The 25,577-nt window shown below is 36.2% G+C and overlaps 1 protein-coding gene and 1 long non-coding RNA gene across 10 annotated transcripts in view; one reads left to right on the top strand and one right to left on the bottom strand.

Moving 5' to 3' along the window:
- LOC122565961 (phosphatase and actin regulator 4B) overlaps positions 1 to 25,577 on the top strand; it is a 395,355-nt gene that overhangs the window by 93,944 nt on the left and 275,834 nt on the right. The gene's annotated exons all lie outside the window — the stretch shown is intronic.
- On the bottom strand, positions 760 to 5,679 carry LOC122565965. The gene is made up of 2 exons (XR_006316355.1): positions 3,887 to 5,679; positions 760 to 2,976 (listed from the first exon to the last, which is right to left on the bottom strand). It is a non-coding gene; the product is annotated as an uncharacterized LOC122565965 (long non-coding RNA).

The following is a 25,577-nucleotide window of genomic DNA, read 5'->3' on the forward strand; positions in this document are numbered from 1 at the left end:
GAAGGGAAAAGAGCAAGAAAGAGAAAGAAGGAACTAGAAGAGATGAGGAACGGAGAGACACAAAGGGAAGCAGGAGGGGAGCAAGTAAGTTGGACTGGAGACCAAATTGTAGAAGAAAGAAGGAAGAGAGAAACAGAAGAGAGGAGGAAAATGATAAGGGAATCCAAATACAACAGGTACTACGGGAACATAACCAAAGATGAGATGCCAAAGTACTTGGAAGGGAGGATGAAGTGGAAGGACAGAAAAATCATAGCCAGATTCAGGTGTGGAAACGAGACCAAAGCGAAAGAACATTGGAAAGAGGAGGAAGAAAGAAGGTGCAGATTATGTGGACGGGAAGAAGAGGACCTGAGACATGTACTAGAAGAATGTGAAATAACAGGAGGAGCAAAGAAAATGGAAAAAATATTGAATGGGACTGGGGAAGGACTAATGGACCTGAGAGCGATAATAGAAAAAAGAAGGGTAAAGATAATACAAGAAGGGGTGGAAGGACATGAAGGTAGCACAGCAAGGAGGCAAAAAGACCAAAGTGGCAATAGTGTGTAGGCTTAAGTTGCAATAATTTGTAGGCATAAGTTGAAATAGATCGTAAGCATTAGTTTTAGATTAGAGGTAAAAATGTGATTAGTGCAATAAAGGGCTGTAAAGAAAGCTGAAAGTTCGTCCAAAGCCGAGAAGCACGGACTAAATAAATAATAATAAATAATAATAATATAAGCACACTGGTGCATAGTTAGAGATTTTAACAAGATATAATTTAAATATATTTTCTTTATTAAATATAATTTAACATTATTCTGCTTCGTTACTACGTTGGTTCTATCTCAATATCGGAGTCGGTTTCAACCTGGGGCCTGGGCGAAATCCTATTTGCGATTGAAATTTGATTAGTTTGCGCGGTCATACACGAAATTTCGAGACGTAACGGAGCACCGTTTCGTTCAACGAAGTTTCTGGTTTAATGTCTTCTCTTGGGTATCTGCCTGGTGAATCACTGTACAAATTTTATTTCTATGTACGCGATAGAGAATAGCCAATATCGGCGACGAAATGAAGCGTCTTATGGCAACGATTCTGATGTTCCGTTTGCCTTATAATACTCGACACGCTGTGAGCTGTTGCAATTTCGAAATCGATAAAATAAGTACGTTATCGTCATCGAAAGCATCGCGAATGTCCATTTTAAACTGCCATTTAGCATTCGTAACTGTCAATAATTCCGATTACGATTCGTGGTAAATTGAATTCGATACTTTTAGAAATTCGAATAATTTGGATATAAAATCTTTTTTTAATCTGCTTCTACAAGTACCATTTCATAAATACTATTTTATAAGAGCTATTTTATAAATATCATTTTATTAAACAGATAGCAATGCATATATGTAATACGAAGTGCGAGAACCATTTTTCAATTCAAATCAAATATCTCCAACTGTTTTCTTGAATTGTCAACATAAATAAATTGCCAGTACAAACAGAAGATTTGCTACTTTTATGAAACGACTTGAGAGCTAAGTATAAGTTGAAGTATAACAGCAAGAATTCAAGTTGTAAATCCCAACCGTGCAGAAGATTTCATTATTCCAAGCGATGGAATCGATCTAACAGACGTTCGCTAGGAATGGAACATTCGTAGCGTTCGTATCATCGATGTCGCGTCGATGTCATTGCCTACGTTCTCCACGTGGCACCAGGATGACATCGTTTCCATGAACTTTCGAAATCGTTCGCTGATGTAGAGCTGCGATTTTACGGTTGTTCGTTCCCTTCTGCTCTTTGCAAAAGTAACGGATCTATGCGTTATTCGGATGGCCGTGACGCCGTTAGTTCGCTTCGTTCGTGTAACTGTTTGCATTTTTCGGATACCCGCGTCGATCAGGGCAGACAAAAATCGCGGTAAGAGGATTAACCGGAACAATGCTCGTCTGGCTGCTCGTGCCCTTCGTTCCCTTCCAATCATTTCCTTTCTTTGCTTACTCGCTGTGAAATAGCTTCTCTCTGCTGCTACCGCGTTGACTAATGAGAATTTTTTTCAAGTTCCTCTCTTACATTCAAATCCATTTGTGATCAGGTTGACTCAGAAGATTAGACTATTCGCGATAATGAGGTTTGGTTGTTGAAAGTTCATTGTAGAAGGTTTTCGCAGATTTTACGAATTCTTACGACTCTTTTAGATTTTTTTTTTTTTTAGACATTTTATAGATTCTATATATTCAATATTATATGTACTATTGTGCACGCGCCATACATTTTTTAAACAGATAAATATTTATACTTATATATATGCATGTGTATGTGTGTATGTATTATAAAGACCGAGATGAAAGATTTCAATAAAATTCGGAATGTAACCAAGAGGTACTTAAATAAATTATCACAGAATCCTCAACAAGGGGATTTCTCGCCGTTTCTACAACATCTATGACTCACTATGCGCGGACAAGAAGTGACTCTAGCAAAAAGGTAAAGATACCTTTCCCTCGATGTTTATACGAACGTGTTCGCGTCTATCCTATGGAACAAGCATTGTTACACCGTTGCAATTTCTCATACGAACTCGTATAAGCGTGGTTCGACCACGATCGTTTCTCTCATAGCCGGAAGACGGTTCGCGGCGCATTCCACCGCATTGTTCTCCGGTGGAGTCACGGGGTAATTTAGAGCGATCGTTGCTGTTGCTGCCGCTGTTTCTGTTCCTGTTCGCCACCGATGCTCGTCTTCTTCGGTAATAGACGTTCTTCCATTTTCTTCGCTATTGTCAGAGACTTAATAGTGCTCAATTTCTCCGTTAGCTCTCCTTCTCCTGCCTCGATTTCGAGTCTCCAGGCGATTCATCCTGTGTTCCCGAGGCTTTGCAATTTTTCCTCTGATCGAAGAGGATTTTCGCAGAGTTTGGAAGAATCGTGCGATTGTTGAAAAGTGGGTTAGCGAAGTTAGAAACTAGGTTGGCGAACATTGGAAGACGGTCTGAAATATTTATGACATATTATTTTGCAACGTTTACGGCGGTCGAAGGAAGTTTTTGAAAGTTTGGAAAACTAATTGAGAAATTGTTGAACAATGAATTGCCAGTATCGGGAAATGGATTTATGGCTCGACATATCGATATGTTTGACAATTTTTCGAGCGCTAGATGATTTTTGAACGTCTGGAAGTGCTGTAACGAATTGTTGCGATATGAATTTCCAAAATTGGAAAATGGTTCGGTGTATTCATGAGATATGATTTTGCGATTCTCCGAGCAGTCGAAGCAGTTTTTAAAAGTCTGGAAAGATTATAGTAGAGGGTTTGTTGGAAACTAGATCAACGCAATTAGGAAATAAATTGACGAATGTCGAAAGTTGGCTCGAAGTATCGATCAGACATTTAACGAAGTGTTTATTGGAAATGATAAAAGTCGGTTTCGCAAGCATGTTTCTTCAGTTTCATAGTTCCATCGCCAGTGGGTTGATAAGTATTTCTGTATTGTTTGTTCATTACGATTCGAAGTGACTCAGAGATTTATGTAAATGCATCCCGTGAGGATTGCATGATCATGGTTTTTACGTAAGGATGAGAATAGGCACAACATAATTAGGAGCTGGATATGATATTAACTATATGTGAAAATAAGATTTATCGAGCCTCCTCAAGAATTGATGTTCTCAGAAATTTTATACGTTACAACGTTATACAACATCGATGCGTTACATAAAATTTCCCTATTTCTTCTTTTAAGATTACTAATACGTCTGAAAGATACCGTTTAGTTTTCGCAACGATGACACAGCACGAAATTTGCCACAAATGCATAAAAATCCGCGGTCTAGTCGTGACTCTAATTAATATACGATTCGATTATGAACAACTAAAACACGAGTATACATTTCTAGGCTACCTTATATTTTACAGAGTTGATAATCCTCCTTTGAAACAGAATAACAGGTTCCATGAGCACGTCGAACATGTGGTTTAATAATTTCAGCCAGACGCTCGGAGACACTTCTCGAATAACGGTCGGCGCGTTATGCTTTCGTGTTTTTACTCTAACGAAGCAATTTGGTTGCACAGATCGATCCACTGACGGTGCTCCTCTCCAAATATCCACGTTCTACTTTAAAATTTAATTCTCGAAAGGAGCACAGAAGACTCTAAATAATTAGAAATTTAACTAACGAAAGATTATATCAATGTTCATTGGATGGAAGTTCGACATTTCTAATTAAAGGCTGTTACTAATTACCAAGAACACGAGATAGTGTTCACGGACACGGTTCGCGATGACATGACTGGGTGGCGTGAAAAGAACACCGTAGGAAGATCGATGATCGGCTGGTACGAGCTGTTGTACCTGTCCACGCTTACGTAACCGAGCCAGGAATGTATATTCCGCATTCCATTAACACGAACTGCACGCCTCGCGCTTTTACATTATACCTGGCCTGTTGTTGGCTGACTGGTTCTCCGACGGTCGATCTCAAGGCAACTCCAACAAAGTAAATGATCTTCCTGGAATCTTCGTGGAGGCTGCCAAGTATTTACTAAGAGGATCTGTCATCTGGTTGTTCAAATGTCGCGATGGAAATTATCATAGTCTTCTGCTCTTCAACGAAATGTTGATATTTTTAAATCTGTGCTTTTCAATTTCTGTGCGAAAGTGAACTATTGACGGTTTAATATATTTGTACCGTGATTGTGAACATCAGGATTTCTGTTTTTTGATCTATATGGAAATGGATTATTTCGTTTCTGGATTATCGATACTGTGTTTGCGAAAGGATTGCTTTGAAATTTGTTACAGGATTATTCCTTTGTGGATTTACTCCTTTCGTGCTTAGTGAAAATACGCGAAAGCGGATTTGGATTATTTTGTCGGTGGAATTTTTCGACGATAGTGAATTTAATTTTATTATATGGACTTTTTCCAATATTCTTCTTAACTTTCCTTTGTCAATGACGAGCATAAAGGTAAATAAAAATCAATCTATTCTTACAAATTACTTTTTTAAAAACTTTTTAGACCTTTAAATTGTTTCGATTCATCGATAAGATTCAGTTTGCATGAATATCGAGACTCGAGATTGCAAGATTATTCTTTTGCGTATCTTTATCTGTGCTTTGTAAATGAACATGCAAGTGAAATTAGATTCTTTAATCGCAGAATTTCTACGTCGGTTACTTTGATGGAAACAAACGTAATTTTATTATTATATTGAATTTTTCAATTATTCTTTTATATCTTCTATCAAACTATTAAATTCTTTCGATTAATAAATGATTAAAAAGCAATCAATGCTAATCGCGAATCTTGGTTCAGAGATTCACAGATTGCACAAACTCGTTTTATCGAAAAACGAAGTAACTGACGATTATCACGGATTATCTGATTTCATTCCGTTGAATCATCCAGACGAAATTCGAGTTTTACCATCTCGTTTTGGTATCGGGCCTTTCTCCGTGCTGGCGTGAGTCACTCGCTCGAAGCAGCTGTTCAATTTTCTTTCAAGAATTTCCAGAGACCAAGTTGGTAGAAAGTTGCGTTTCTTGAGCGTACGAGTCTAACGTATTTATTTATTTATACTTCCAATGTGCGAATGCTAAATCTCACTTACGTGAAAGTCAGTCAAGAAATAACAGCAACACTCATGGTAACAAGTCATGATTAAAACATAAATTCGACATACTTATCTATACTAAATACATTTATATTTATACATAATACCTCTTACATATCACGTGTAAATTAAAGCACTTTGAATCTTTATATAACAATCAAATTCTGAGAGATCTTTTAACTTAGGGAAGCAATTGTGCTGTATTTAGCGTAAATACTTTACGCTAAAATTCTACATATTTCAAATATTTCTAAAAAATCCAGTAACCTTTCATTCTACGATACAGAATATATATTTCGCAATGAAGTTTGTAAACTTCTGAATACAAACGACTTCAAAATTAAAAAAAAAAAAAAGATTTTTAAAAATGCCAACGATCTTCCCAACATTGCCAAAAATTGATAAGTTGAAAAAGCTATAGATAGTATATTTCAGATTATAGATAGACACTATTTAAGATTTACTATTATCTACGTCACCTTCTTGCAGCTAATGTACTCATGAATCCAAGTACATAATTGCTTTTTCGAGAATTGAACATTAATCGTGTACTTATATAATGTATACAAGTGTAATTGATCGGTTTGACTTACGAGACGCTTATATACGCAGTCTCCCACCCTCCTCGAAACTTGAACGGGAGGAGCCTTGGAAAGGTCTGGGCAAACCTTGACCGCGCCATGTTGCGACAGGGTCGTTGGTACCGCGAGTGTTTACCCTGTCAGCCGACACGAGAATAGAAGCAGGCCAGTCTCGATTACTGAGAGAGGTCTTGTTGCCGAGGAGCCACCAACAATGCGTAAGCACACGCGTCTCGTGTATGCACAGTGTGCACACGATGCGTGCTGCCTGGGCACACATGTCCAAGGAATTCAGCTGTTCATCACGATTATTTATTTTCATTGGGACATGATGATAATGGTCGATATTAGCTGACGAATTTAGAATAATTAGTTGTCTGGAAGAAGTGGGACACATTTAGCTAAAGCGACTTGCAGTTTCATTTGGGCGATATTTAATTAGAATTGGAGAATTTAACAACTTGAAAGTGGAGTTCTCAATATTTAGAGTGTTGCAGATTCTCATTGGAAATTTTGTTTCAGGTAGCTTCTTTTGATACACGCGAACATTTTTCAATGAAAATGTGATATTTCGGAAGGATAATTAGTCATTCGTTTAATTAAAGTCTTTATAAATAATTAAATATTTATAGAGAATATATAAGTATGATTTTTATGTAATTTAAAATTGAAATGAAATATTCAAATAATTTAAACAATTCAATAATTATTTCGGTATTTTCAAATACAGGGTGTCCCAGTATTAATGGTACAACCGTGGACGGGTTGATTGTACATGAGAAAATAAATCGAAAATATGGAATAAATTTCTTTCATTCGAGGCTTTGTTTTCGAGAAAATCGATTTTCTATTTCCTCCGAATACGCATACATTTGACTATGTCGTGGTTAAACAGATCGCGGTACAAACCATATATCGGCGGTTTATGAGTAATAACAAAGCATGTAATTCTTAAGATTTACTGTATTAATGCAAAAATTGTTGAAATATTACATATTACATGCACAGGTGTGCTCTCCGAATTAAATTTTCATGCACGCTTCCCAACGTATTTTCCGTATTTATCTCTTCGAACGCCAAAATGATCCTCGCTTTTAATTGTGGAAGACTTATATTGCTTTCGGAATAAACTTTTAATGTAACATATAAGTTTCCACATAAATGAGTAAAATTTCAACATAAATGGATTTTCTCGAAAACAAGCCTAAAATGAACAAAATTTATTCCATATTTTCGACTTATTTTCTCACGTACTACCACCTCTTGCACGGCTGTGTCGTCAACACTACACCCTGTATAATAGAATTTAAATTTCATCAAAAAACCTTTGAATATCCTATTAATTTTATTTTTATATTAACCTTCTCAACAAAATTCTTTCAAACTCCAGATTAATTCCGTTTGAAATGCACCTTTATGTGAGAAATCTTACGAACAATTACGATTACTATTACATTATAGTTCACAAATAAATCCTACGAAATTAAACCGACTAAAAGTACCGGATTAAAAAATGCTCGAAAAATAAATACTTCAGATAGAAATGAAACTGTGTTTTTTATCATAAAATTCAAATTTCCAGGCGAAGGATACAAACAAGAATGGAAATTTAATTATCTCGGTCATTTTGATATTTGCACATAGCATTAATCGAAAAACAACGTACGTTAAATCGTTGACGACACCTTGGTGACATTCACGCGTAAAGAAGCTCGTGTCAGCGCTTTGGTAGGTGTTCGTAGAAGGTCGATCGTACATTTCAAGCTTTCATGACTTTGTCAGTTCACGATGCTAACGAATGCTGTCGTTGGATAGTGTATCGGCGATCGTACAGTTGGCCGAATGATAAACCACGCGTAGGTGCAGTCAACTACGATGCAATTTCCTGTGTCGATGACGCTATCCCTATTCATCAGCTAGGCCAAGTGGCCTGTTTTCAGGTGTCGAGGCGAGTCAAGCCGTTGCCTATCTGTTCCAAGGCTGAGCCTAGAACTCTTTGTCTGGTAAAGTGATAGCGAAGTGGTGCTTTCTGGTTGATAACTTTTTTCAAGGATAATACTTTCGACGGATAGACAGAATGTTAAGTGACTGCTTAGTAGTATGAGGAAGAATGGATATACATATACTGTGGCATGAGATAGAACCAAGTTTGAGTAGGAGTTAATTATGTCACGATGATAAAACATGTGTAAGAGATGAATATAATTCCTGGTCGTTTCAAACTCGGAATATTTTCTAGTTGGCTTGAATATTAAAAGTGAACCGGATATGTATAGAATAATTTAAAATGAAAAGACGAACGAAACGAGAATCTAACCACTGTCAGAATCACTTAAACTTAAGTTCCACCGACATTGTTTTATGATTACTGGGTACAGTTTCATCGTTGGTTGAATTTTCTTCAGCTTTAGTTTCTTCTTTATTCCTTTATTCCTTTATTCTTTATCATGTTCTCAGGGAACGCTTTATTTTTATTGTTATATCCACATTTCGTTATACGAGGTAGAGAAGGAATTTCTTGATCACACTGTACTATTGTCAACACGGTGTTATGGACGATATTATCAATCGTGTGCAGGTCTCTTAAGAGTATCATCACGTTGAATCGTCGCAGAGGTACAATCGAAGTGTCGTTGCCGCGATATTGGTTCCACGGTTGGAGATAAACACGGTGCAGAACGCGCAAGGAGTGGCTCGAGCGTGATCGATACGCTGGTTCCAAAGGGTCAGCGAACTGGATGCAATCTAGCGGTCGAGGAACCTTTCAGTTCCGGTGTTTAACACATTTTATTATGCGTGGTTTGTTACTCCCGTTGCTGCAGGGGATGCAACATCGTAGAATCAGCGTTTCCGCCCCGTTTTTATTTTTACGCGCTACGATCCTTTCCTTTGCAAAAACGAAGAGAAAGAAAACTGCTGGAGGAAACTAGTTCCGTAATCATCCCTGTCGTCTTTGATAAAAGCCCGTTTAATTTTGAGATATAAAAAAAGATAATAAGGTAAGTTTCAAAGTCTAAAGAGAGTTTTATAATAATGGATAATTAGGAAAAAATTCGTCAAGATGAGTATTCCACTAGATTGATGTAAAACTCGTTAATTATAGTTAATTGATCTGTTAACTTCGTGACAGGAGTTGCAAGTTTCTATCACTAAACTTTACCCCTCTCGTGATGCTAGCAGACTGTCAGATATAACGGTGTTTTTTTTTTTATTTAATGTTTTACATTCACAATTTGTCCAATTTGGACATTTGGTAGAATTTTTTAGCTGTTTGATTATCATGTGGGTGGCTACCCCCAGCGGGATACCTTTTTCGTGTTTGTTAGGTTCTATCCTTTGCGATATAACAGTGTAAATTACATATTTTTTAATGTCATTATATTTGCAATGTCCTATCTGTCATTTTGGAAGATACAAGTAGCAGATGAATGTAATCGAGAAATCTATGATTTGTAAATTGAGAATTCTCTATTTTTCGCAAATTTATACACGCTTCATATTCCATGATATTTTAATAACGCAGACAATTTTAGATAGTCACATACATGTATTATATACGGGTATGTATTGGTAAATAACGAAATTGCATTTTTAAACAAATTACCGTGAATTGTATTAAAACACAGAACCATTTATAAAATATTCCCAGTGCTTGAATAAATTTCATTTACCACTAAGTAAACAGCAAGAATGCAGCATTCAATTGATACACTGGCATGAATTAATTTATTGTATTGTGCAATTTTTGCATAAATTTTAAAACGCGATAAAAAAGCATGCGAAATTTGATTTCTTGCAGAAAAACGAGTTCCACGTTCCGTAAAAATTCAATACAATGGAGAAGTTTATTTAAACATTCTCGAGTTACGTGAAAATATCAATATTTTTCAGGGAGGTTTCCCAGGATGTAACTTCATCGTTCAAAGGCTTTTAAAACATGACGACTGTACGATAAAAATGTAATATAACTCGTGTAGTAGAGTAGCCAATTTTTTAAACAACTTCTCGATAAACTTCAATTCTGCGTGCGTACACGACGTTAAAAGTGACGTTTTATGTAATAGGAAAATGTTCTTTATCGTTAAAAACTTCGTTGTGTCTGGATTTACCTGGTTCTTTTTCATTTTCAGCTATTTTGCCCTTAACCGAAAAATCAACAATGTACTCGTCACGTTATTTTCTTGTAATTTTCAATTGTCAGCATCGTTTTTAAAAATATTTTTGTAAGTGTACTCTTTCTTTTCTCTTTTCTTTCCAACAATATACAAAATTTCTGCAATTTCATCGTCAATTTCATAGCGTTCTTTGTAAGTCAACGAACGGTTCGTTTGGAATTTGCAAAGATTTCTATCAATCCCTCTTGTCACGCGTTAAAACAAGGCTTCTTTAATCAAATTGTTGAAAACTCTTAGGCTGAATCCATGCATTCAAAACGATATTGTTATTAGACGATCGTTTACAACGTTGACCGCTGTTTGCCCATTGTCGCGCGGTTGTTAAACAGTTTCTATTGATACGTTGGATGGAGGTCCATAGCTTATAAGCACTTTCGAATCGATGTAAAGAAAAACGTTACGTTAGTCAAACACTGTGAGCATTCAGTAATAATTATAACGAGTGTCAGCTAACATTTCGCGGTAACTTTGCATCAGTCGAAGTTATCAAACTTCCATTGTTCGTTGGACCTTCAATAAGCATTGTTGGAAAGTGATCGGATTCTTTGGATTTTTTATCTTTGTGAGAAAAAGGAAATTTGTATCATTTGACTACGAATGAACGTGTTTCTCCAATTATTAGTGTGGTTTAGTCGTTTAGATTATTTGGTCCTTTATTTATTAAATCATCGTGTGTTACGAAAACTAATCTAACTCTTTTGTGCTTCATTCGAAAAAGACTTTTCCTTCCGAAAAACATCTAACCTTGTAAATATTCTTAAAGCTGTCAGCTACAAGTTTCTAATAGTTTTTTCTTTAGCGCTGTTTTCAGTGGTTTGTTTTTCAAGGTATGTAGCACATTCGTAGAGTATAAACAGAACAACTAGTTGTACTGTCAACAGTATCATATTCGTGAGATATTAAATATTGAGGTACATAGTCAGTTATCCACGCGACAATGTTTACACTTTCTAATCGTTTACAATGGTACTGTCTTTTACGCAACTCTCAGATTACACGTTATCCTTCTAATATTTAATAATCGTCCCCCTAGCGCACGTGTTATTCACGCGACAATGCTTATATTCTTCATTCGTTTGCAATTGTCTTTTGCAACAACTTTCAAAGTACACATCATCTTTCTAATATTCAACTATTGTTCCTCAAGCATATACTTACGATATCGTCCACGCGATAGTGCTTACGTTTTCAAACAGTTTGCGATGGAACAAATCAGTTCGCTAAAGGTATTAAAACTTGAAAATCAAATCGAGAAGTTACCTCGAAACATTTGATTTTGAAAGAACAACGCTTTATTCCAATTCTTACCACTGCAATATATTTTCACATTTATTCCACATCACCATCACGAATCGAAAACTACCTTTATTTAGAGGTTTAGTAACTGTATCTTATCACCAATGATCCACATGATAATGACGTACAAGTACATTAAGATCCAAGGTTCCGACGCGGAAAACAAAAATATCACCATCTTTCATCACTGGACTGCGAACATTTGTGCAAACTCATATTTCTACGAAGATAATTAAAAGAAGGGAATCGAGGTAGAAATTCGTTCCACCTATCGAATATTCTAATGAATACTATACTTTGGATAATTCATATATTTTTGCATATCATGTACATCCTATGCATTTTTGCACCTTCAGATTCCTGGTTAATGCACAAAAATTCGCGGCCTATACATCACATTTTCTTTTCTTCAAAATAATCAAATTTCCTTCAATTCCGTCCGTATCTTCGTCCGAGCAATTTTTCCACTCGCAAGGTGGCGGTTGCCATTCGCGCGTGTCCGGAGGAACGGTAGTTGGCCTCGCGAAACGAACGAGCTGACTGGGAGTAATTTTAGAAACGCGATTATCCGGCCGATACAAGAGGCGGGTAAAACACACCGGCGGAATGCTATCGCTGCAAATAGATGCGGCCGCGTGCGGCGAGGGTGACTGGTGTACGCGAGGAATTTTGGCAGCCATCCTTTCAATGGAACAGAATCGACGCGATTGAATTCCACGAATGCAAATCAGCTGCTAGCTCGTAGAAAGCTTTTTGACAGTTTTGACCTGCTCCTCGGTTCGCTGATTCTTAGAACTCGCATCAAATTTTCGTCGATGCCGTTGCTGAGGAAAATAGATTTTCAAACGAGTTTTTCCAGTTCCAAACGTCGCTTGATGAATATCATATTCGGCATTCAAAGAATGGTTATAGATAGGTTTCTTATTACGTATTCACTTTAGTAACAATTTTTATCTTCAAATTTAATTTTTTATAAAAAGAGAAAGAGAATTAGATTGCAAAGTTAGATATTCAGCGTGGAAGGTCATTGTGAACATTCGTTCGAAATATTTCGTCGAAACATTCGTAACTTTTCACTCACGCGTAATCTACATTTATTAGTATGCTATTTTCTATCCTTGACATTAAGATTCCAGAATAGAAACAGCGACGATAAAAAAGCTTGATATACGATTTATTATCAAGGAATTCGATCGCAAATCCAGATCAGTTTAAATTCCATTGAATCTCCAAGCGAAAACATACTGGATTTAGAACTGCTTAAATCACGTTATTGGCATACAAACAGTTCTGCGTACAAAATCGCGGTCGTGTAAACTCCACATGTTCTCTGGGCCTCTGTTAGTCTTTGTCAATCAATTTTAGAACGTAACACGTGATGTTTACGTCGTAGTAATCGAAGCTCTCATTGGTGTTTGCTAACAGTTCGTCTATTTGTCATCTGTTTGCACACTGTTCGCAAATATGTTCGTGAAACATAGTTCTCTGAAATTCATAAGCATCCGGACACTTTTGTTAATTTTTAACACGTCGATTGCCATTGCAGTCACCGATGGTTCGCTTTATTCAATTTTATAGGATAATTAATTCGCTTTATTTTATTTTATGTTAATCATCCTTTTCAACAATATTTATTTTAAAAATGTTTAAAATGATTTCGATAACATTGTCAGAAAAATATAGAATACAATATATTTGGCAAAAATGAAATCTTAGGGTAATTTTAATCTATTGCAGCTTCCAGAGAAAAATATATGAAATTCGCGTGGTAATCAACTTGTTAACTGGCGAGTACGTGGCTTTAGATTCGCGACATCGATAAACGTATCCGCGATGATGTCAACTATCATACAATCGTCTTTCCTTCTCTATCTGTACTGATTTTTCTACGAATTCCTACGCGCAAATACGGCCCGACGAAGTGTGTCGAGTGTCTTTTGGCGATCTTCCACTAAGAAAATAAGCACCGGGCGCCTCCGTATGCCGAATCAGTGCCAGGAGCTTTTCGTTCCACGGTAGTTACATTAGCATTCGAAGGTCCGGTTGTTTCGTATCGTGAAGATCTTTTGTTTTCTTCGGGCTAGCTGGAAATTGTTGTTGGTAAATTAAGGAAACGAAGCCTGGGTTTTAGCCAAGTGGACAAACTTCGTTCGATGCGATATCGTTAAGACGATTTCTTCTAGGTCGATGAAGGTATGCACTCGTCCGCTTGGACGTCGTTCGCTTTTTTATGCAGTTAGTGACCTCAGAGAGATGTGCCAGAGAATCGGTTATTTTAGCTGTTGGATCGCTGGTTCTTGAATATACATGTGTATGTGATAGAAGAGTGCGTAATATTTCACGTAATTAATGTAAACGATACCGATCTTGGAGCGAAAATTTTCATTCTTCTAACGTTTGTGAAAATTGTCTTGCGATATTTTTGCGTCTTTAGCTTCTTTGTTTGTAGCTATAAAATTTTCCAGCTTCCATATATCCTAATTTTTAATTCTCCAGTATATCAAAACTGCTAATTACTATCAACTAAACTTCAATCGTTACTATCTACAACATCCTCGCTTCCTATCCCAAGGAATTCTAAAAAGCACCAAGTTCCATCTTTCCCTCCAAGGCTCTCACCTTTTTACCTTTTCTTCTTTCATCACTCGAGTAACAGCATGTCGAAGCGATAAGTTGATAACTTGATAGATCGTTTCGTTTTTCGTATCTTTTCACCTGGAATGAAGGTTACCTGATGATGGATAGCAGTGAGCTCCGCGCGTATATGGTCACTGGAACGAGGTTCGTTCTCGTTCAAATGGGAACACACGAACCGCAATCGGACTTCAAGAATGGACACATCGAAAGAGAGAGTGAGGAACAGAGATTTGTTCATTCATCGTTGGATCTTCGTCACGTGCCAGCCTATTATTCGATGACTCAGGTTCTTTCAATAGATGAAATAATTAATTTTTGTACGAATAAATTGTAATATGTTAAAGTTGAACCAGAGGGTAGAAACTAATCAATCTATAAACTAATAAATCATTTTCTAGATAGTAGTTGAGCTACTAAATTTTGTTTATGAACCACCGCGCGTGCCTTAATATTCATGATTGCTTCTTCATCGTGAAATATATCATATTTGGATTATCAGAATTTCAGATAATTAGAGTAAAGTGGTTGGTTCGAGTTTGTTAAAATTTGTTTGTCTCGTGAATTATCGTTTGTTTCAGAACAGTACGTTTCTGGTAATTTTAGTGCTTTCAGCAGTATCCGAGTATTTGACATCAAAGTGTTTGTTCAGCTTTTCGTGGTAAGCAGTTTCAGTTTGAATTAGCGGTTGGTTTTAGGTCAAAGGAAGATTCGATAAGGCGATAGGTAAAGTACTTTGTATCTACTGATGCGAATAGCGATACCATTTTAATTACAGAATGAATTTATGAATCGAGTTAATCTTATAACTATCACGAAGATTAAATTTTTCATCTAAATTGTGTATCGAATTTGAAATACCATCGATTATTTAGTATATTAATAGAATATCTTTTCAATTTGCGATATCGAATTTTATTTTACAAATTTCTACAGGTTAGATGCTACAGGAAACGTCACTACTATTCGATTGTGCCAAAGACTCTTAGCAATGACGATAAATTTATCTAAAAATATTTCTGACAAGTGCCAGAGCCAGAAGCTAAGCATTTTATAAAAATAATATTTCCTTGTGTTTTTTCGAAGCAATAAAATAGTCGAATTGTCGATACGATTACTGATATCACGGTGGGATAAAGCGGTCGCATTATCGGCAGGTTACCGATATATCTTGTCGTCTGCCCACTCACCTGTTCACCTGTAGGCATCTGCCCTTCTCCTGTCCGGTTTGAGTAAGGTAACGGTTCTCCCTGTTGCAGGATAATCGTCGTACACGAGCAAGACAGGATGAGAACGGATAGAAAATGAAAAGAACAAAGAAACTGTAGAGAAATCGTGAAGGATCCTGCAAAGAAATAAATGTCTATAGATAATTTACAGTGACTACAAAGGTGTTGGCACGTCATTATATTTATTCATTATATTTACATGCTTATCAATTAAGTTCAAGTATATTAACTAAAAAACTATACTTTGTCGACTCATTAATATGGAAATTAATTTGGAATATTAACGTGGCAAACTACCCGACTCTATCTAGAAAAATGTCTGATATCTCTTCATTTACGATGTGTACATCATACTATTCAACACTCTATAGTATCTAATTCCATTTCAAACAATTCTTTCTATTCTGAACTGATAATTCAACCTTAAATTTTCACACAGTTTCATGGGATCGCTCTATTTGATTCAACACGACTCGTGTGTTGTTGTATTATCGAGTCAATGATCTTCCATGTACACAAAAGAAAAAAAATCCTGGAAGTGGACTTAACCAAGCCATCGATCAAATTCCATCGTTTAAGGAAACCCTTGTCACTAGGTCAGTTGCCGTCTCGATGAAACCGGTCTCGAACCGCTATCGATCGATTATATCCGCTTGTGGATTATCGAGAACGACGGCTCGATCGTTCCAGATTGTTTTTCTCTGGCTTACTATGTAGTAAACAGCTGACAGCTATTAATTCTCGCGAGGCGACCAATCTTCTTTCTCTTCCCTTGATTTCCGGTAGAGATCGAGGCCACCAGCGAGCTGGATACATCGATGTAGAAGCGATTCCTCGAGGAGTAAAATCGTTGCTCGTTGTTCACGTTTCCTTATTATGCTGGCGTAACGAAGGCCATGGAAATCAGGCCAACGGATTGGTAATCAGCTACTCGTGGAGTTTCCGTTCCGCGTGACCACTTTCCTCAATCAAAATCGAGTGAAAATCAAGAGGAAAGCCGGTAGCTGGGGAAACTTTAATCATTCACTAATGATGAGAAACTGTTCTCGCATTTGTGTCAGTGAGAACCGATTGAAAAGTAGAGTTGTTAGGTTGATCATGTCTGATTATGGATATGGTGTGTAAAACTTGAAGTTAACAAACTTGGTTTGTTTGGGTTGACAGGAGGAATTACGTAATTCTTCTTCGATCTTTTACGTGAAACAAATTGACTGGTATGAAAGTGTGTTACTTCAATTTTTGGAATCTTTAAGAGAATTATGTTTTATCGCGATCTATTGTCATTTGATATTAAACTAATGTATTTATGTTTCAAATTTGTTCCTTGTAAATTGAAATACTTTTCAATTATTTTCGTTAGGATCTATTATTTGCATTATATCTTATAAATGGATTAAATTCCTTATTAATTATGTCACAAAAATGTAGCAACACTATGCTTTCAAGAATATCGATTAACGTGTATATTCATCCTGTTTGTTCCATTTATATATAGCTAATACAAAAGCTGGACGATTTTATCTTCTTCAGACTTTATCTCACGATAAATCTCGGATTTTCTGGTCCCTTGTATCGTTTAAATAAGATCAGATTTAGTCCTCCCTCCTCATCAGCGCCATTTCTAAACCCTGCACGATTGTCTCATTTAAAAATCGAAGAACACTCTCGGGAGATTTGTCGTAAATTCTTGAACAATACGACCGTTCAATGATCGTAAAAGAATCACGTCGCTGTTTGGGGTAATTTCACGGAACAGCGTTCGATCGAACCACCCTGTATAATCACGAGGCTCGCCCGGAACCGTAAAAAGGTCAACGAGACTGTTCCAAACTCGAGTGGTCTACTGTATAAATTTTTGATGACACACATTTCGCCTGTTTGTAGTCGGTACTCGAGCCGGTGATCATTCCGCCTGTCGTTCGCCAACTTAACCATCGATAATACGCCACGCGAATCTGATTTATGGAAAAAATGACCAAGAAAACTCATCAGAAGTTCCAATAAGTGCCTAAGTTTTTTAACGAAACGAATTGTATTTTCGAAAAAAAATTGATAGCATTTGCCATTTGTTTTTCTAAATTGTGTTATCGTCGTAGACACTGTTCTTTAGAAACTAATTGCAGGACTTTTATTAGTACGAAGAGTTGGGAGAAAATATTACCACGAAAAGGAAAACGTTTCTCTTAAGTATTTTATAGTTTTCTTTTTAGTGAGCTCGATAAAATTTGTTAATCTTAATGCATTCGTTTTGTCCTCTTGTATTTTTCTTTTTCGATCCAGACGTGTTTTTCTATTATTAAAAAAATTCTCCAATTGGAGGAAAATATGAACGAATTTCACGCAACGTTTCTATAACATGGTACTCTGAAAACACAGTGTCGATACAACACGGAACGAACTCACTATGTTGTAGGAGAATTGACTATAATATTGATATGCACGACTTTTCATTTCAGTTGTAATAAAGAAGTTAGCTTAATGAAGAAAAATTTCCTCGGATTGCATTTCTTATCCGAATCAACCAACTATACGTTATACAAGGAAACGTTATATCAAATAAATTCCACAGTTTTTAATAAAAACATGAAAATATGTACTGCGCGATATTTTAGACGTAGCTTTTCTCACTGAAAGTATATAACTATTAAACAACTTACAACGAAGAAGGTACTTTTGTGCTTTGTGCTTTGAACACTTGCCGCACCTTTCACGTTACAGAGCATATTTCAACGCGGCTTTCGTAGAAACTTCGCGCTTTCCCGCGGCGAGTTTTTGTCGACCTTTTGCCGAGTTTCCTTTTTTCCTTTCGGCATTCGTTCCATTTTGCATCACTGCGTGGGAAGGCGCACAATAGTTTTGTGACACGTAGTCGCGCGTGTCGAGACAGATAATACAACGACCAGGCAACGAAAGGGAAGTAAAGGAGACCAGAGAAATGGTATCTACCCTTGATCGATCGAGTTTGAGTGGCGGACAATGAGCTAGCCTGTCGTCCAGATTCTAGATCGACCATCTGAACGTCGACTAGCGAAATATCGCCTTTAGTTTTCACGGAACGTAAATACGTTTCTTCTTCGTTTTCGCGTTTGACTTTATTAATGAGATCGATTAATGAGCAGACATCTAGAAATGTTATTGGCAGTTTCAAAGTTTATAGCGAGTTACGAAAATATACGGACAGTTATGATAGAAAATTTGTTTGTAGCAAATTTGTAGAAAAATGTTTGCAATAAATGTCGTGTAACTTTCATTCTACGTACATTTTCGAATCTTTTTTCTTTTTTTAACGTGGAGGAAATCCGTACGGACACCAGGCCTCTTCTGGGGAAAGCGGCGTGGTAGGACACCATTTTCGAATCTGTTTCAAATTTAACTAATGTAATCATAATGAATCATGTGTCATTATGATGCAAACGAAATTTTAAAATGTGAGTATTCAAATATTTTGGCGTATCATACAAAATAATGAGAATTTTTGTTAGCGTTTCCATTGATATTAATGCACACGTTGCTATTCCGTTGCGTATCGTTTCAACTTTATTGCCGACGCAAATGTGTGCTTGGTTTCATCGAATATTCGTTGCTATCACATGTTAAGCGATAAATGTGTTTGTCTATAGTAAAACTATTGCTAATTCTAGTGTACTACGCCTTCTCTGTAAAACTATAATATATTCGATTGATAATATTATTCAAAACAATATTCGATTTCGAAAAAGTTAAAAGCAGAATGTCGTAATGTCGTAATGATAGTTACCCGATATTCGTTCTCGTTAATATTTCTTCATGTTTGTCTTGCCGCTTTAAACACCTCATTTATATCGAATAAAACGGGCTAATAACCATTCTTCATAGGCAACCACAATAATATTTCGCTCGTTCGTTGAATAGCTTCGTTCCCTTGGCACAAAATTGTAAAATGACTGTGGAGAAATTATAGGCGACAAAAGCGACCGGGGGATGGAAATTTCGGTAATTATCTTGTCGAATAAAGTCGAATACTCAAGGCGACGTTCATGGAGAAAAATCGATACAGCAATCCACTCTATGCTCAGCCTCCTTTTTGCACCTACTTTCGCACAAAATACTCTGGAGAACGTGGTTGAACAAGCACGAGCAGCCACAAGCTGGAAAACGTCTCGTTCTCCACGCGCGCAACAGACCCTTTGTGTTTGTATTTGCATCGGCCCTAAATGCAGCCGCACTCGAAACGAACCGTTTCTGCTCCATATTCCGAGTAGGCCCGCGACGTGACTTTTTCTCGATTAATGACGTTCGTTGTCAACGTCTCTCTTCTCTACGTACGTGTACAACTATTTTCGTTCCCTTTGTCTTACTTTCTTTTGAAGCGAGGGAATGTATTTTAATTTCGATGCGCCCATCTATTTCGGGAACACGGTCGAAATATCGGTGAAATTTCGTGAAAGTGAGATAAAATTTTCAAACTATACATTTATTATTTAATAAATATAAGTATACAGTATGTAGTTATAATAAATGAAGTTAGCATTATAGAATGAAAATAACGTTTGATGATTGTATACATCACTGTCCAAAGATTGATTTACTTTTTGAAATGATTTTTTTAATTATACCTACGTTAAATCTGCTACTAATTTTGTTATTCGTTGAAAATTAATGTATCGATAATAGCTTCTTTTATTTCATTAATTTTTCTAATAGAAAATTGGTATCTGCTTGGACTGTTAGGTTTCATGGAGCGGATAGTAGTTCCAAATTTTCTATCGGTACGTGTTCGAAGGAAAATTAATAATATGGATGGTTCAGGTAACAATAATTCGACTTAGCTTTGAATTAATATAAGTTGAGTTTCGGATTGATAATGTAGAGGTCGAGTTAATTTATTTTATACAGGTTCTCGTAAGTTTGCGATCAGCTCGCATAAAGTAAAATTCACTTCACATTATTGCGAGAATATTATTTTCTATTGCACTTCTTTATTTTCTTTCGTTTTCTTCGTTCCTTTGTCTAGATATTTTAATGTGATCATTCCTTGTGGTAATTCGATTTTTCCCTCATAAGGAGCTCCAAGAGCATTCTTAGTGTAAATTTACTAACCCTGCCTGCTAAAGAGTAAACAGCAATTTCCTTTGAGTACTGCGACTTCTTGTACAGCAGAACGCTCTCAGTTGTTCGATAATTAAAAATACATTTCAAACAAAATGCAAGATACTTTTAAACGAGAACATATTAATTTAAAAGTCTATAGACTACATTAGTTCTAAATAAGAATCTTTAACGAAGGATTTCGTAGGATATTTATGTGCAATATTCTAGTTTATTAACCCTTAGAGTGCTATGGATGCATATATGCGTCTGGCGGAAGTCATCGGTGTGGACTAAGGACGGATATATGCGTTTGTCAATTTTTCCGAGCACCTACGCAGAAGTAATACTATTACGTTTGTGTGAGATAAATATAAATGCATTTCAATGTTAATGCTGCGTTTGAAGAAACTGTCTTTTCTTTTTTTTTTTTTTTATTTAATACTTTGCATTCACAATTTGTCCAATTTGGACATTTGGTAGAATAATCGTGCCGGCACAACACAATTATCAAGAAGAAAGTGTGTTGTTTGTGTGAAAAATAAGAGAAGGAACGACAGAAAATGCGATGTCGGATTATGTATCGATAATTGTTTTGAAATTTTTCATGCACAATTGAATTATTAACTTGTGTTATATTTACTAAATTTAGTTTTCTAGTTTATTGTTTTCTAGTTTACTACCCAAATTCTAGTTCATTGTAAATTTCAATGTTTATAATAAATAATTAATACTAAAAAATAACGCTCTTGAATCATTTAATCTCGCGCAAATGAATTACTATAACTTATTACGATTTGCGCTTTAAATAGTCAATCAACAGAGTTCAGTATAGCGAAAAAGTATTTAGTCCACAGCGATCGTCAGCGCTGGCAGCATGCCGTCCGTACGGATGGCATAGGCTCCGAGTATTCAGCACTCTAAGGGTTAATGACCAATTAATTAAACAATAAACGCAGAATCGCTTTGAAGTTTTGTTGCCTTATATCTTTCTTACAAAAACATCAGAAAAGACATGTTTCTATTAAGCATTACATATCTACATAAGTATCACAAATAATTCTTCTTTCTGCAAGGGTTAATAATATCATATTCGATATTTTATTGCAATTTTATTTCAATCAACGTGAACATTTAATAGGCCCACCGTAAATAATTAGAACGAAAAGTAGAGGATAAGATAGTGTTCGCTTGTTATCGTGTGCTTATCCAGCCTTTCGAAAGCTCTCGACAAAACGAATTCGATAAGCGTCGTCGGCTGAGTGAGCTGAGACGAACGGAAAGGATCCGAAGCCTTTCTTCCTTCAGCAGCTGATGGGAAACGGCGTATTGCGTCGTTCCATTTAGACAATGAAGCATTTATAGCGAGAACTGCAGGCCTCGTTATTCAACGCGACCGTGTCAGTCGTGCGTTGTACTTCCGCGAAATTCCCTGTGCACCGGTTGATGTAACTCGATGCATTGTCTCGATTGCATTACGTAACATCGATACGAATACAAGTGGAAATTGGTATTTTCGTAGCATCGCGTGGAATATTTTCGAATATGTTGGATATTTAAAGTTTCGTGATATTTTCTCGAATAAAATATTATAAATAACGATATTAAAAGAGTGAAACATTAGTTTTGCGTGAAAGTGTAAATTGCGAAGAGGAAATCAGGTGACTGCGATTTTTTTCAAAAAAGATTTATTTATCATCGCCGTAAAATTTCTCGTTCTTCCAATTGAAATATTCTCCTAGCGTTTTGTAATCTAATTCTGAGAATTGAATTTTTTTTTTTTCTAGCAATTTTTAGAAAGATTTAATACGTCGTCAAACTATTCAGAAAATAATATTGTGAAATATTGTCGCCTTTATCGCTGATTTTTCTGTTTCCTATTCATCACTTCTATCCGACGTATCTACAAGATACAACGTCTAGGATGTATTTTATCATAGAATTTCTTTGTTTGAGAATTGACAAATATAATTATAAGTTTATTACAGCTACAAGTAAAATTTAGAAATAAAACTTTCCAATCGATCCAATAATTTCTGATTAATATTTCTTATTTATTTATTTCTATGAATTTCTAGAATGACGAATTCAGTTTGTTCTTGAAATTATTATTTCTGCAAGAATCGCGACAAAGTTTGCTTTCTCGAAACGATACTTTTGCGCAACTTCCAGTCTAATTTTCTGTGCCGCCGAGTGTTCAAACTTGTAGCTTCCCGTTATCCGAATTCGGGTTAAATTCTGGAGGCAATGGCGTTAATAAACATTGGCGAGTGCCAACTTGGAAGCGTTGTAACATCAAGAAATAACTTCCTTGTAACTTGGTGGATGGGAAAGGAACAGCTGAGTAAAAAATTCCTGATAACCTATTTTGATAACTCTGCTTGAAATCTTATAGCGAATCCGTACGATGCAAGCTCATTTCGTTTCCTTTCTTGCACGTTCACAAAATACAAGGTGTCGAGGCAGGTTTTTACATTTCGGATTAAAAATTTCAAGATACTCGGTCCACAACTTCCGAAAGTTCCGTTAACATAATTTTGCCTTTGCAAGAATCTGACCCGATTTCTCTTCACCTTTTTACATTTTTAAGAAGTTGGATATTATTGAAAGATTCACTTCTTTTTATCTAAATATTACTATTCTATCTCGAACTCTGTGCAAATTAAAATTCATATAAAATATCACACAAATGTTCTGATTATTCATTCGCAACCGATAATGGAGTTCTAATCTTTTTATTGTCAATTCTTTCGACTTTCGATATATGTAACTTGTAGTAAATTGTTTTTTAAATATCTTTAATAATTTTTAATAATCTTTAATAAATATCTTTAATAATAGACGATAGGACACAATTTAATAGCCGTTATTGACCAGTCAAATTTACAAACCTGACATACAAATTTTCCTCTTTTTTTATTTCATGGAATATACACGATTTTACCACGGTGCACTTTCACGCATTTTCCCCGTACAGTAACTGCCTACTGCGGTCGCTTTGAGCTCAAATCCCTGTCAGAGGCACGTTCCCTTTCATCATCCGTATAATCTCTACCGAGAGGGAAACACTGGCCCAAAAGTTCCCCTTAACGACCCGCTGCGCTGTTTGCCATTCGTCGTTCACGGCAGTGCCAAGGTCTGCCGGTTCGCTCCTCATGCTTTTTTTTCCCTCTGTAGCAGCTTCTTGCCCGGGTCCCTCTCCTCCGACCAGCACTTCACCCTCTTTCCCTCGTCTTGGCACGTTTTCAGGGTTAAAAAAGAAGCATCACCTCGAGAGCCGAGAGAGCGAGAAAAAGGAGTCATCGTGACATCGTCGTCGGCGAGAAAGAGCCTCCGCCGGAAGTCAAAAGTCAGCCCACACCCCTTTTTTCGTTCCGATCAGTCACGTTGGCGACAAGCCAGCTTCGTTATACTTGCACCATCGAAATCGTCGAAAGTAGATAAAAGAGTAGGAGGAGAAGAAGCTGGATTGTTCGATCTTGATGGGCATTACTGTTTAACAGGAAAGAGAATTACAGATCGAAAATGATGAAAATGTGTTTCAATAGCGACACATTTTTCAGGAGGAGCGAGAAATTTGCAACTTTACGAAAGAATTATCTACCGAGCACATAGTGTCGATAAAAAGAATAGATTTTGGGGAAAGAATGGTTAAATATAATTTCTTATCGCTTGAAATCCCCTTTTGACGGTTTTGTCGTTATTCTAACACAGGACTGAGTTATCTTAGGTTGCCATTTTTTGGTGATCATTTGGTGTATGGTGATCATCCGTGCAGCAATTTGAACGTTAGGGCGTCAAATGTTAATTAATGAACAATGCGATCGAAAGATCACGATTTCGCAATGCGACAAATGCAGTTGATTTAAAAGATGTCGTTTTCCATACCTGATCAAACAAGTCATTAATATCATTAAAATTAGTTTATTAATGTCAATCCTAACATTAATTACATATCATTACATCCTGAAACCCACTCCGAATTTTGTCTTAACCTGTATCGATATTTAGTTTGTCCATTTTTGCTTGTAATATCTTTAAATCTATAGATAGGTATAGATCACTATCGACAGGAGCATATGGGAGGAATTACGCATTGATTTTAATGAAACCAACTAAGTGGATGGAAAATTGTGAAGTGTTTTTGTAAGTGCTTGATATAAGTTGAGTAGATGATCATTAGGTTGTGAAATATTTAGCATCGTGTTGTGTGTTGGTGCATGAAGTAGTTAAAGTTTTACTGCTCTTTCAAGAGAGGAAATAACTAGATGACTGCTCTAATTAGTCTCGCTAAAAAAGGAACTAGGATGTAACGAGAAAAAATAGCGTTCTATGAAGCTACTGGTTCAGTTATTACTTCTATAATTGTCAACCTATGGATATATATTAATTGATTATATTTTACTCGGAAGTATGGTAAAATTTTGCGTTGAATATCGGGAAATTTCATCGTATAAATGCCAAAATTAACGAAGATCGAAATTATCGTAACGTATGTAGATTCTTTATATTGCAAGATCCCAGATGAAATAAGAATTTCTAATGATCTCTTCAGTTTATCTGATTTTTCATAAATGTAATTTATAATAATATTCTTCTAAATAAATATCACAAAACAAATTTTCCATTACTTCGTATAATTTTTCTATTATAACTTTCCATCGAACTTTCTCACGAAACTCAAACGTAGAAATTCCGCCGTTGACATACCTCTCTGAACAATTTCAGCGGAACGTGAAGTATAACATGTCTGACAGAAAAATCTTTTCTTCAATTCCTTCAATTGTAAATGAGATTGATCGATCGAAAGACTTCTCCCAGTGTTTACTGGTCCTGTTGGACTGGATGTATTCTAGGTTTTGCAGTGTTCTCAGAGAGAAGTCCTCCCTTTGTTTGATGGACCTCCAATGTCTGTGAGCTATCGATCGGTCGTTTGAATGGTTAAGGCATTAAAGAAAATGTATTGTTGATGGGTAATTTGGTTGACTTCGT

Source organism: Bombus pyrosoma, linkage group LG3 (assembly GCF_014825855.1).
Source record: "Bombus pyrosoma isolate SC7728 linkage group LG3, ASM1482585v1, whole genome shotgun sequence".
Lineage (NCBI taxonomy): Eukaryota > Metazoa > Arthropoda > Insecta > Hymenoptera > Apidae > Bombus > Bombus pyrosoma.